The 12,580-nt window shown below is 43.1% G+C and overlaps 1 protein-coding gene across 4 annotated transcripts in view; it reads right to left on the bottom strand.

The window, feature by feature from the left end:
* The window catches only part of CTNNB1 (catenin beta 1), a 42,290-nt gene extending 39,575 nt beyond the window's left edge, over window positions 1–2,715 (bottom strand). For all 4 annotated transcript variants that reach the window (XM_067753984.1, XM_067753983.1, XM_067753982.1 and 1 more), the window contains exon 1: window positions 2,504–2,715. The gene's annotated coding sequence lies outside the window, so the exon portion shown is untranslated. The remainder of the gene's footprint in view (window positions 1–2,503) is intronic.
* Between the last annotated feature and the right edge of the window lie 9,865 nt (window positions 2,716–12,580).

Below are 12,580 nucleotides of genomic sequence, written 5' to 3' on the forward strand. Positions count from 1 at the left end.
TATATTGTTTCATTTCAATAACACAAAAGTTTCATTTGGCTGAAGATACTACATATACTCCATTTCTGTGGTTTTAAGTTCACTGCTACTTATAACTATAAAAGACTGAGATTCAAACTTTTGAATTCTCCATGTTCCTAGTTTCAACAATACTTACGCTCCTCTTTCCACCCCTCCCAACAATAAAAAAGGATATCTGCAGATAAAGTTTTCCTAAGAACCAAATCTCAAAACACCCTTAGAGAAATTTGCCTACTTCATATTTTCCCTTTCCCATTTGGGGAGGTGGAGGAGGGAAGTGTCTATGAAAACAAAAATACACTTCATTTATATGTATAATTTTTATTCTCTTCATCACTAGTAACAGTAGGAAGCTCAATTCAGTTTCAGTTTTAATATGGGAATCTACATTTTTCTACATAATTACCTTGGTAAAGGAAATAGACAACATTTCAAAAGAAAGAAAATTATTGAACACTTACTGACACTTGAACACTGCTAAATTTTTTTTTTTTTAACCACTTTTTTTTTTTTAAATTGGTTTTTCCTGAAAGTGATTTTAAATGACTGCTCTAGCCTCTGGGAGAATCTCAGGCCTAGAACTCCACAAGGGCTCTAAGTTACATACTATACTAAACTTTCTAGTGCAGTTTTTAAATTTCCCCCTCAAGGACTTCAGACTTGAATAGTCTCAGCATTCCTTTAATCCTATAGAATAGTCTTCTGGAAGTTTTTCAAGCTACTGTTGCAATCACTTTAGGGCCTTGTACATGGCCTTCAGAACAAAGACCAGGTCAAAGTAATGAATACTGGGCACAACTTAATCAAATTTTGTGAAAGGATATTCTCAAACCTTAATGGTACTTTTTTTTTTTAACCCAGATATTTGTGGGTTTAAATGTAAAAGTAAAATAAATGTAGCAGCCGCCTTAGTTCACACCGGGGGGCGGGGGGGCGGTGAGCCTCCCAAGTAGAAGTTTACGTCACTAATTTAAGCAGATACTAAACAGCAGCATTATATAAATAACATTTCAAGCTATGTCCACTATTTCTTAGGACGAAGACAAGTTAACAGGAAGATAGCTAAAGGTACTTAATGTACACCAAGGGACAATAATGAAATGGCTTCCCAAGTTCCAGACAAAATACTTTATAACTTAGCTATCTAAAAAACAGCAGCCCAGACTTTATCAAAGGCTCGCCGTCTCTTCAAGTTGCTGTCTAGTCTAAGCCACCACTATTCACGACACAAAGCTCTCGTTTCACTAAAACCACTCCTCGATTTCCTTCTGCCGACCTCTGCATACCAGCAGGCCAGTCTCCCTTCATTCACCACTCACAAACTCGGGGGGGAGGGGAGACCACAGATGTCTGGAAGATACAAAGTAGGAGACAATGCTCCCTCCAACAGGGAACAGAAAACGAAGGAAACAACTACATCCGACTGCCAAAGCTTTCAAGTTTAGCGGATTCAGAAGCGGGCTGTAAGAACTGAACTTCGAAAGTCTGTGTTCCAAGTCCTCTCCCCAGACAAAACACGGAACGAAGTTGCAACGCTTGAATTTCCTTCGGGCAATTTCGTAGCGAGGGTAAAATTCAACCCGCTGCAAAGTGTTCTCAAAATCAAGTTTAGCTGCCATGAAACTATCTGAATAAAGAATTTCCACGAACAAAATTTTCGAAGCAGTCAGAGGCTGAATCCCATGGGTCACTTGATAAGAGCCAGTAAGCCAGTCGCCCTCGCCCTTATTTTTCCCAGGACCTCCCTTGCACGCCGCTTTCACCCACCTGCACCGTACAAGAAAATATACGTGCAAGATATGGATTTTTACCTGTGCAAACCCTCCTGGCGCATCGCACCGTCTGCAATAATAGTTTGGATCCTCTAAGGTTTAAAGTTGCTTCGATTTAAACAAGCGCACTCACACCGGCAGGGCATTAAAAAAAAAAAATACTAACGATCCTCCTAGCAATCCGTCCTTAAGCACGAAAGGGGGAACCTGGAGATGGGACCTCGGGTGGCGTCCCAGGCCCAGCGCCCGCACCCCAACTGCCCGCGGAGGCCGGGAAGGCGGAGTCCCCCGTCCCCACCCCGCCCCCCACCCCGGCGCATCCCGAGGCGCAGGGTCCCTCCCCCAAACTCAGCCACGGCCGGAGCCCCGGACAGAAACCACAGCACTCACCCCCACACCCCGCCGGCCATCCGAGCTCCAGGACGCGCCCTCGCGGCGCCCCCTCCCCGAAAGCGGTGCCCCCCGGGCCCCCTAGGAGCGGCGCGACCGGAACCGGGCCAGGCCGCCGCCCTCCACCCCCCGAGCGCGGCCCGCCTCCGCCGCCTCTCCGGCGTCCCCAGTCCGCAACCCCCGCTCCCCACCCGGGGCCTCTGGGCTGCGCTGGGCCCGGTTCCCAGCCGCCGCCGGGACCGCGCGCCCGCGACGAAGTTTGGCTCCGAAGCGGGAGTGGGAGCAGCCCCAGAAGGGTAAGGAAAGGAGCGCCCAAGCACCTCAGGGGAACAGGCTCCTCCCGCCGCGATAGTGCGACCGTCCTCGGCCTGCAGTGGCGGCTCAACGAGGAACGGAGCTGCTCCTCGGACCTTCCTCGGTCTCCGCCTCCCCTCGCTCTCCGCTCCCGGGGCCGGCCTAAAGCGGCTGCCACAGACCGAGAGGCTTAAAATGGCGCCGCACAAGGAGCTCTTATAAGTCGCGCAGGAGCCTCTGTATCCTGCCGCCAGCGGCGCAGCGCGAAGCGTTCCGCCGCGCGAGGACAAGGGGCGGGGCGCGGGGGGGGGTGGAAAGTAGTCCCCGCTCTGCGGAGCAGCCCGCCGCCGTCTGCCCGCCCGGGGCAGGGGCGGGGCGCACGCGTCGTCTACGGACGCTGTCCCGGGTAGAGGCCGGCGGCTGCCCCGCCGTGCGGAACGGGAGAGCGGCCTGCTAAGGCGCCGTGGTCCGAGTCAGGGAGGCCGGGGGCCCCCCGCGAGCCGGGGTAGGCTGGGGAGAGGACGAACGCTGGTACTCTCCACTGTCCCGAGCCCGACGTCCCGCCTCGCGCGTGCCCCGGGCCGTGAGAGCGGACGCGGGGCTGGCCGCGCGCTGCCCGCTGCTCGCGGGAGGCGGCATCGGGACCCAGGCCCTCTGGGGCCGAGCGGGCCAGGAGGCACAGGTCCCGGGAGGGCGGAAGTTTGGGACCGGGGCCGCGCCGCCGGCGCGGGGAATGAGGTCGGGGCCCGCCCGCTCCGGGCGCTGCTGGGCGCCGCCGCCGCCCGGCTCCCGGTCAGGGGACCCCGGCGCGTTCGTGCTTCCGCCGTAGTTGCGGTCTGGGCCCCAGGCTGTCTGCAGGACTTGGCTCGCAGGCGAGCCAAGAGCCCCAGAGTCCCCCCACGGTCCGGATCGTGGATCTCGCATTCCTACCGGCTGTTCACCCCGAATCTGGAAATGAAGTACCCGGCCGAGCCGCCGGTTCTCCCCACTCCCGAAAGCTGTGAACTCGCGTTAGGATAGGCGCCTAGCCCGCAATTCAACAAGTCCTGATTAGTCCCTACTGTGAACAAATGACTGATAGAAATGGACTAGCTCTAGAGCCCTGCCAACTAGGTTAATTCTTACAGATTCCATTTTCATCTGGTTCCACTTTGTTACTAAGTATCAATAGATTTTTGTGGTGGTGGCGAGGATTTTTCTTTGGAGGAGGTACATTTATAGGGTATCACTTATTTAAGAAATCCAAGTATGTTGTTTATGGAAAGGGCTATCGATTAGGCAGCTTCTAATTTTTAAAAACGCATTTTCTATTCTTCAAAAACATTTTCGAATTCGTCTTAATAGGTTGAAGTTGGTTCTTCATTTACCTTGGAAATGTCTCCATTGTAATCCAGCAGGATTGGCATTTGTCAAAGCTGAAAAAATTATGATCGATTCACTTTCTCTAGTCTGTTGTTGTATGCTTATTTTTCCTCCAAAACAATGGAGAGAGTACAAAAAGCAACAAAGTTATCTTGAGGCCTTTATCTCTGTAATTAATGCATGCAAACAATAGGTCTTTATACATAGGTACTGGCAGGAAACCGTCTTACTCATTCACTCATGGAGTAGGTTATGTAGTTTTACGCATAGCTATGCTTCAGGGGCAACATGTTCTTTAAATAATTCAATTTTTCCCCCTATCTTAAAGATATTTTATTATATACCGTGGTAATGTTAACTGCTGTCTATCACCATAGCATACGTGGGGCCCTGCAGTGGGAAAAGTCCACAGACTAAGATGATGTTCAGTGAGATCCATTGTCTACAATGACTTTCTCATTTGTGTCTTTGCTAGTAATTCTGTAGAATTAAGAGTAGAGGATGGTTGCAGTTAACCATCTGGTCATAATTTGAACAGATCGAAAGGAAAAAGATACTTCATCAAAGCAGTGTTTCTAATATAAACTTAAAAGTGTAAATGGCATTTTTTCAGGTACTGATCCCCAATTTTAATGTTTATGTACACAGTTAAAGAATATGCAGTTGATTTGATTAAAGTCATATATTTAAAATAAGATGACTAATAAATATCAGAGTAATTTTTTAACAGACGTTTCCTTTTTCTGTGTTCAGGTTTGGTTTGGTTTTGCTGAATAAGGCACACTATTAAAACTGGTTAAGAAATATCTGCACCATTAGAACATCTAAAGGATAAAAACTCTTCTAGGTTTGTATTTCTCTATTTAGATGCCAAAATAATTGAAGCATTTTTCTATAATTTAGATATCTTAATCTAAATTTATAATTAATATTTAAAATCTCTAGTTAATACTTTAAGCAAACACATGTTAGTAAAGGAAATGTAAAATTTGCAGCAAGCTATTTTTCCCATCACATCTAAGTGTACTGAAGAATTACTGGGTGACTAGCACTAAGACGAATTAGTTGAATTTAACAAATTGCTCAGAATTTTTATTTGCTTATCCCCAAGATAGAAATTGTTCCAATTGCCTCACCAAAAATATGAGATGAATAACTTCTCTGAAATGAAGACAAATATTAACATTAAACCAACAAGAAATACAAGCATCAAAATACCTGATGAGTTAGTGAAATAAGTGATTTTGTAAAAATGATTTTTAAAAATTGACCTTGGGCAATATATTTCATAAAAAACACTTGGTTATCTTTTTACACCTTTTCCTTCTAGAGCTAGCCACTTGGGTTTGACGTGAATTAATCCATTTTGTGAAACTGCAGAGGACAAATGGTTCTAAATTTCAGGCTGTGTTCCTGGAAACCAAAAGTGTCTCCAGCTGGTTTAACAGAGGAAGTATTACCTGTCATGATTTCAGACCATTGGCACATCCAGCAGTGGTTCCATGGAGCCTGAAGGTGCAGCGTCCCTTCACTAAAACACATACTTTTGAATCACCTTAGGCAAAGAAAGAAATGCCCAGATTGTTTTTGCACTTCCGACAGAAACATTAATCAAGGCAGCATTGCAAAGAAGGCCCGTTCCTTTTTGGGACAGTTAACTCTATCAAAACCACTAATTAAACATTTATTGAACACTAAGACAATGAGCTTCCTTTAGAGAGAAATGGATGCCTGGCTCCTTTTGATGAGGATCCTTAAATGAATGTGTAATTGGAATTGTTAAGAAGCCCTCCTTGAAAAGAAACAGAAACAGTAGAAAACAGTGAAACGAGGGTGTGGTCTCTTGTGGACAATCTGAATCTCCTTGGGAAGAATCCTCCCCCAGCAGAAAGGTAAGACTAAATAATATTCCATGCATTTATAAACAATAACTCCCGACTCTCTAAGAAGGCTCGGCTCGTTCAAAAAGATTTCTTTTCAACAACCTGCAAACACTGGACAAAAATCAGAATCAGCTTTTCATTTAGCAGTTCATCAAGTGGGCTGTTTATGGATTGGGGCTTTTGATTTGCAATCCATCATCTCAGGGTTCAGTGTTATCTTTTGATTTCTTTCCAGCTGAACAGACTAAGTAGTTGTAAATACCTCTTGTCAGACTACATGGTTGGCTATTCTTACACACAGAAGTCATCTAGGAACCCACTGGGCAAATTCGGCGGAGAGCCACTATGGAAAGCTTGCATCTGGTGTGCACTGCGGCACGAGGGGGGGCAGTGAAGGTGGTGGGAGGCGATGTCCATGGTGGTGGCGGCGGCAGCAGCAGTGGTAGTTATGTTCATGGCCGCTTCAGCTATGCCAGGAACACTTTTCATGCTTGGAGTTATGTGTTCTCCAGGCCTTCATTGGCTTGACACAAGAGTCTCTGCCATACTAAGGAAGTACATTTTAATGGCTACCATAGAAGGTGTAAGGAGAAGCAATGGAGACATCGTCCATCATATTCAAAGAGCACAAAGGTATATGTTTCTCAATGTTTCTAAGAACTAAGGCAAACACCGCTGCATTGCTAAGAAATCATGCTTTGGAGACATACCTCCCCCAAACATACACACACACATACACAAATACACACACACACACACACACACACACACACACACACCTATTAAAAATTTCAAAATGGTTGCAGATACTTCATTCACAAGAAGGTTAAAGGCGTTTCCCATCGAAAGAAGGATTAACTTACCGGAGGATTCTGGGACTGCAGATGTATACTGCGACAAAATCCTAAATTCATCGAAAAAAATCATTTCTAGACTCCAGCTGTTAAAAATAATAGAATTATAGTAAATCATGGATAAGATTAAAACAAGCCATTTTCACATTCCAAAGTGTTCAGGAAAAAAATGATTCTTTTCTTTTAACTCTTTTCTTAAACAATGCAAATTTTAAAGTAGCTTTTTCTTTCCAGAGCACGCAGCGCCATGAAATCGATAATTTTTGATCTTTCGGTTAGTAGGCAACATGGTGAGCTACTGCAGGGACTGCAGGCAGCAGACATGTTCTTGTCAGCTAAAAATTTTCATATTGTTTTTGAATCCATTGAGATTTGTAGATGTGATACCACTGGTTTTTTGTTTTAGCTTGCACTAGGCTATAGGGACACAAACCCTCAGTTTATCGACATATCCAGGTCTATTGCTTTATATATATTAAAAACAGGGAGTCTTACTGGATCTTAAACAAAAAATTATGTAAAAGGAGTGGCTGGTGTGATTATAATCCCATCATGCAGGGTCCACGGTTCCCATTTAGTGAAATTTCGCAGAGGGCAACTTCTTAAGAACATCCCTGCTGTGCAGAGTGAAAAGCATGAACAAACCAAAGACAGAATTCATCTGTGTTTATATTTTACAAACAATGAAAAACCTACTCTTTGTATGCCTTTTTTCCCCCACCTTATTATTTCATGAAAACTGCAGCATTTTCCCCGCCCCCATCCAAACACTCACCACCCCAGCACTGCAGTATTCCGTCCCTCTGTTGCTTCTCCTTCGTCTTCTTTTTCGCTTTCACAAATTCTGCACGCGCCATCTTTGTGTGGGGTGATTCTTTGCTAATTTCAGTTACCCATTCTCTCACAAATCGGTTCAGAAATAGAAAATTATAGTGTGCTTTGGGGCTTAATTTGCCTAAATTTCTCCCAGCCTTCCCTTCTGACACAGAAACATGGAAACAACAGGGAGGGGGGGCAAAAAAAGAGATATTTCTATTATTGCCATAACCTGTTGTATACAGTGGTGATAAAAAATATTATTAACATAATAGCAACAGCTGCAGCCTAAATAGAAGCTATGAGATAATTAATGTGCTACAACAAATTAATTTGCTGCAGGTGCCTCTGCTGCGAACTGAGTAACCCATGCCATATAAAGTCTAAATAAAATGATGAGTCCCCCCACATGCTAAAAGAATACAGAGCAAAACGTCTTGTTCAGTAAATATTATGCGTGCCTATTGTAAAAAAAAAAAATCCTCCCCAGCCCCTTCCCCCCCTGTCCCCCACCAACCTATCTCAAATGGTTTAGTCATCAGTGGATAACAGTGGAGTTGGATCGGGTGTTTATGTGTATGAGTGTGTATGTACGCAGGTGGAGGGTATAGCTTTCTTAAACATATGGAAGTTTGATGCTGGGTCTTAGCTGGAAAACGTATGGAACAGCTATAGATTTCTTTTTAAAAATCAGCTCCATTGGTTTTAAAACAAAAATTAGTGTATTCATGTGTATAGCCAGAAGGAAAATAACAGTGTTGAGCTGTAGCCCATCTTTTAAAGATGATTAATCTTTTAAAAAATCACCTCTCTTACAAAAAGAGGAAATGTGTTCATAGTGTGGCACTCTTCATTGATGTGAAAGAGAGACTTTTTCTTTACTCTCACTTGCTGTCAAGTTGAGTGTTTATGGAGAATGATTGCTGGTTATATCACAAGTGTGTTCCAGAAATACACCGCATGAGACAGGGCAGCATGGACAGGGCCTGGGGAAGGTCACAGTGCCAGAAGCAAATGTCCATTTTCCATTTTGCACCACTCAGCAAAAAATAACTTTGAGCCTAGAAAAGTGGAGGAACATATAGATTGATTTTTTTAACTACTTGACCAAAAAAAAAAAAAATTCTCTTAGCATAGGGATATAGTCATTTCTGAGTTTTCTCCCAATAATGCTACCGAAGGAAATGACATTTCTGTTTTCATTGCAGCCTCAGTTTGTTGTTTGTTTAAAAGTCAAAAAATATAAATTTGACCATTGATCTAAATTTTCAAGGATATTGTTTATTCAAATTTACTTTATTGGATGATCTTAAATTTTAATTGTAAATCTTACAATAAATTAGATCTATAGTTTCTTAAACAATGCATAGATTTTTTTAAAATAGCATTTTGCTTTAACTTTGCAGAAATTTACTTCTAGGAGAGGATACAAAATTATTCAAACAGAACACTGTTCCGGCTGTATCCAGAAGGGACACTGCATTTGCACGGGTTTTCTTTTAAATATACTTTACTTCACATATTCTTTCAGGTGGACAGCAATGCTCTGAGTTACCACCATTCTCTAGACGGAATTACCGTGTATTTGTCACACCATTTCTCATGCAGTGACGGACATACATTTTACTCCATCTTTCTTTTGTTTATGCTAAAGCTTTTTCTTCATAATCCACTTTCAAATCTGCCCACATTTTGAATTTGTGATTATAGAATCTGAATTAGGGGGGAAAGAAATAGAAACAAAGGCTGTATTGTTTTTCTCATAAAAAGAGGAGAAACAGCCAATTCTTTGATAAAAATGAGAAAAGTTGGTAAGTATGGACTATATCCATCTCCTCTGGGATTTTCCAGTAATTTTGATGTTAGTCGACTGTGTCGTTCCACACAAATGGAACTCTGTGAAATCATATAGTTCTATAATTATGAAATCAATTAGAGAAAGAAAAAATGCTTTAATTTCTGTTGCTTTAAGGGATCATCCATTCAAAATATTACCCTTCCCCTATAAACTGTATTAGAATCTAAGCTATAGGAAATCAAGACTGTAAGTGTCTAACACACATATTCCTCTTTCCTGTGAATGTTCTCTTTTCCTAGCATCACGATGCCAAATCTCTCAACCTTTCCTCGTAAGACTTAGTTTTCAGAACCCTTATTCTTACATTATCAGAACAAGGGACACTGTGCAAGTTCTAAATAGTAGAAAATGATTGTTGTAAACCAGCTTGCTCTGGGGTGGTTTGTTACACGGGAAAAGCTAACTAATATAGCTAAGATGATACAACTTTTGCCTTGTTTTTAATAATCACATCATACCACAGGTTTATCCTGAGCTTGTTGTCTTCTAAAACAAAAATGTCTAAAGATTTTAAATTATGCAGTCTGGTTAGTAAAAAAAAATTTGAGCATATGCTCTCTAGATGTCTATTTATTTAAATCATATACAGGTACTGCTGTCAATACGTATATGAAATACCAATGAAGCTTGGCTTCTTTTTTTTAAGATAAAAAGTCAGTATAGGAGTTGCAGTATTTTATTTCCTCATCCCAATAGATCCTCCTGGGCACCTTTTGGGTTATATTCCCACTATTCAGGACCACTCTTCTAAAACTATGAAATCTTCCACAAAATCTGCCTTAAAACATTGTTCATCTATTCTGAATGTGTGCAATTTGTTTTTTAAAACTAAACTCAGCTTTATTTATCATAGTTGCTGATTGTTGCAGGACCCTTTTGGAAATTACACATTGATCTTTTCTATTAACTGAGTTCAAATAAACCCCCTTTGGTAAAAAAAAACAAAAACAAAAAAAACCACCATTTGTGTTTCTAGCAAATGTACCTAGACTATATACTGGTTTGTGGGGTCTCTTGCATCACCATCTTCTCTTGGTATTTAACTCTTTTGTGTATGTGGATATGTATCCCATTTCTTTCTTTAACTATGTTTTAAGAAGGGGGTGTTGGGGACTTCCCTGCTGGTCCAGTGGTAAAGAATCCGCCTTGCAATGCAGGGGACGTGGGTTCCATCCCTGGTCAGGGAACTAAGATTCCACGTGCCGCGGGGCAACTAAGCCCAAGCGCCACAACTACTGAGCTCACATGCCTCAATGAGAGAGCCCGTGTGCCGCAAACTACAGAGCCCACGTGCTCTGGAGCCTCTGCACCACAACTAGAGAAGAGAAAACCCGCATACCACAACTAGAGAGAAGCCCGCCCGCCGCAATGACAGATCCCACGTGCCACAACCAAGACCTGACAGCCAAAAATAAATAAATAAAAGAAGGGGGTGTTAATGACATTTTCAACAAAGAGGATGAGGATGCCTTTTCAATGTCAAAAGATTCTGAGATACCTCACACGATAGTTGCTGTACTTTTAGTATCTGTTGATTAAGAATCTGCATGACGACAAAAAGCTACTATAAAATCAATAAGGCTTTTAAACAAATTTATGTTTTATTAATCACTGTGGAATCTACATGAATGTGAATACTAATCACAAACATACGTGGAAGACTCATTTTTCAGTGCACAGACGATTCTTCATGCCCTTCTGGGGTATTTGGGCCCTTGCTTAACTTGGTAATGAGAAAGCCACTGCAGGAATGAAAAAAGGAAACACAAATCCCGCTCTGTGGTGCACTAGTTCAGTGACCTGGACAGACTCTTTAACCTCTCTGAGTCCTGGCATCCCCTCTATAGTGGCAGAAACAGCAGTGGTGGCGGGAGTCACAGTAATCCAAATGGTGACATCCATTTGCTCAGGTTATGAGCTAGATACACAGAGCTGGAATTTGAACTCTGTACTGTCCAGTGCAGTAGCCATTAGCTGTGGGTGGCTATTTAAAGTTAAATGAATTAAAGTTAAAATAAAATAAGGTTAAATTAAATTTTAATTCCTCAGTCTCATTAGCACATTTCAAGCACTCAGTAGCCACATTTGGCTACCATATTGCACAGCATGAATAAAGAGCCATCATCGGTTCCATTGGGCATTGCTGAACAAGACTGTCCAACTGCAAAGGCTGTACTTTTGCCACTGGATTTGAATCTTCCTTACTCATACATTCCTTTACTTTTCCATCCATTTAGCAAACATTTACTGAATACCTACTACATGCCAGGCACCACGTTGAACACTGGGGAGTTATCTCACTGTGTTGTTGTCAAGGGCAAATGTATAGACATAAAAGAGCTTTTTAAACTATAAAGTTTTAGATGAAAGTGAGATACTTGTAGGTTGCAGTTGCTATAATAGTTGGACTCCGCTTCATTGAGGGCAGGGTCTATATTACTCTTCTTGGAATTCTCTCCTCCCTCCCCCACCCCACCTCCAGCACGTACCCATCAGATGTGAATGCACAGCTTCCCATTATAGTGCATATGTGTCAGTTTTTATCCATTCACTTTCTGAACCCTTTTCCTAAATTAGGGGAATTCATCAGGTAGCGTACGGGCCGTGGAGCTGGATCATGGGCATGATGCCTCAGCTCAGCCAATCAGATTCTCTGCTTGGGACTTTGAAACTAGAGCGCATGACGTGAAGAAGCAGGTTTACTTATTTCAGTGACTGCAGCAGTAATGTCCACTTTCTACGCAACTGTCACTTTACCGGATCTACGATGGTTAATCTTAAAAGCAACTTTATTTTGTCCACCCCAACCTGACACCCCCTTAAGCCTCCTTCTTAGGGGTGGTCCCACCATTACCATTGGATGCCACATGAAATGAATGCCCGTGACTTTCCTGGTCTTTGTCAGCTAACCAAGTTTTCTGGTCACTACGTTGCAAAACACGGTCTCAATTTAACACTTCCATCTTCAGTCGAAGGTAAAAATTCTCCCCTCGTCCCAGCTAGGGCTGCGAGGAGGGTGGCTTGACTCCTGCCTCACACCGTCATGTCCTCCCCGCCACCCAGTTGCTGTTTTTGACCCTTCTGGGGTTGCGGCCATGAGGAAAGGTAAGAGGAACGTAGTATTTCTTAACAGACTAGTTACTGTTGTCAACTGGCTTTTGCTCTCTGGGCCCGGCCAATGATTAAAGGTGGCCCTGTTGTGGACATTTTTGTGGGTTCTTGGGCAGCTCCCCTGCCAGAACACTCTGCCACTCCCTTGGGTACGGAGTGACTCCACAACAGCCCCTCTGACGTTCTCTTCAAGGATCTGCCTCCAACCTCGATCTCTCA

This window comes from Pseudorca crassidens, chromosome 10 (assembly GCF_039906515.1).
Source record: "Pseudorca crassidens isolate mPseCra1 chromosome 10, mPseCra1.hap1, whole genome shotgun sequence".
Classification (NCBI taxonomy): domain Eukaryota; kingdom Metazoa; phylum Chordata; class Mammalia; order Artiodactyla; family Delphinidae; genus Pseudorca; species Pseudorca crassidens.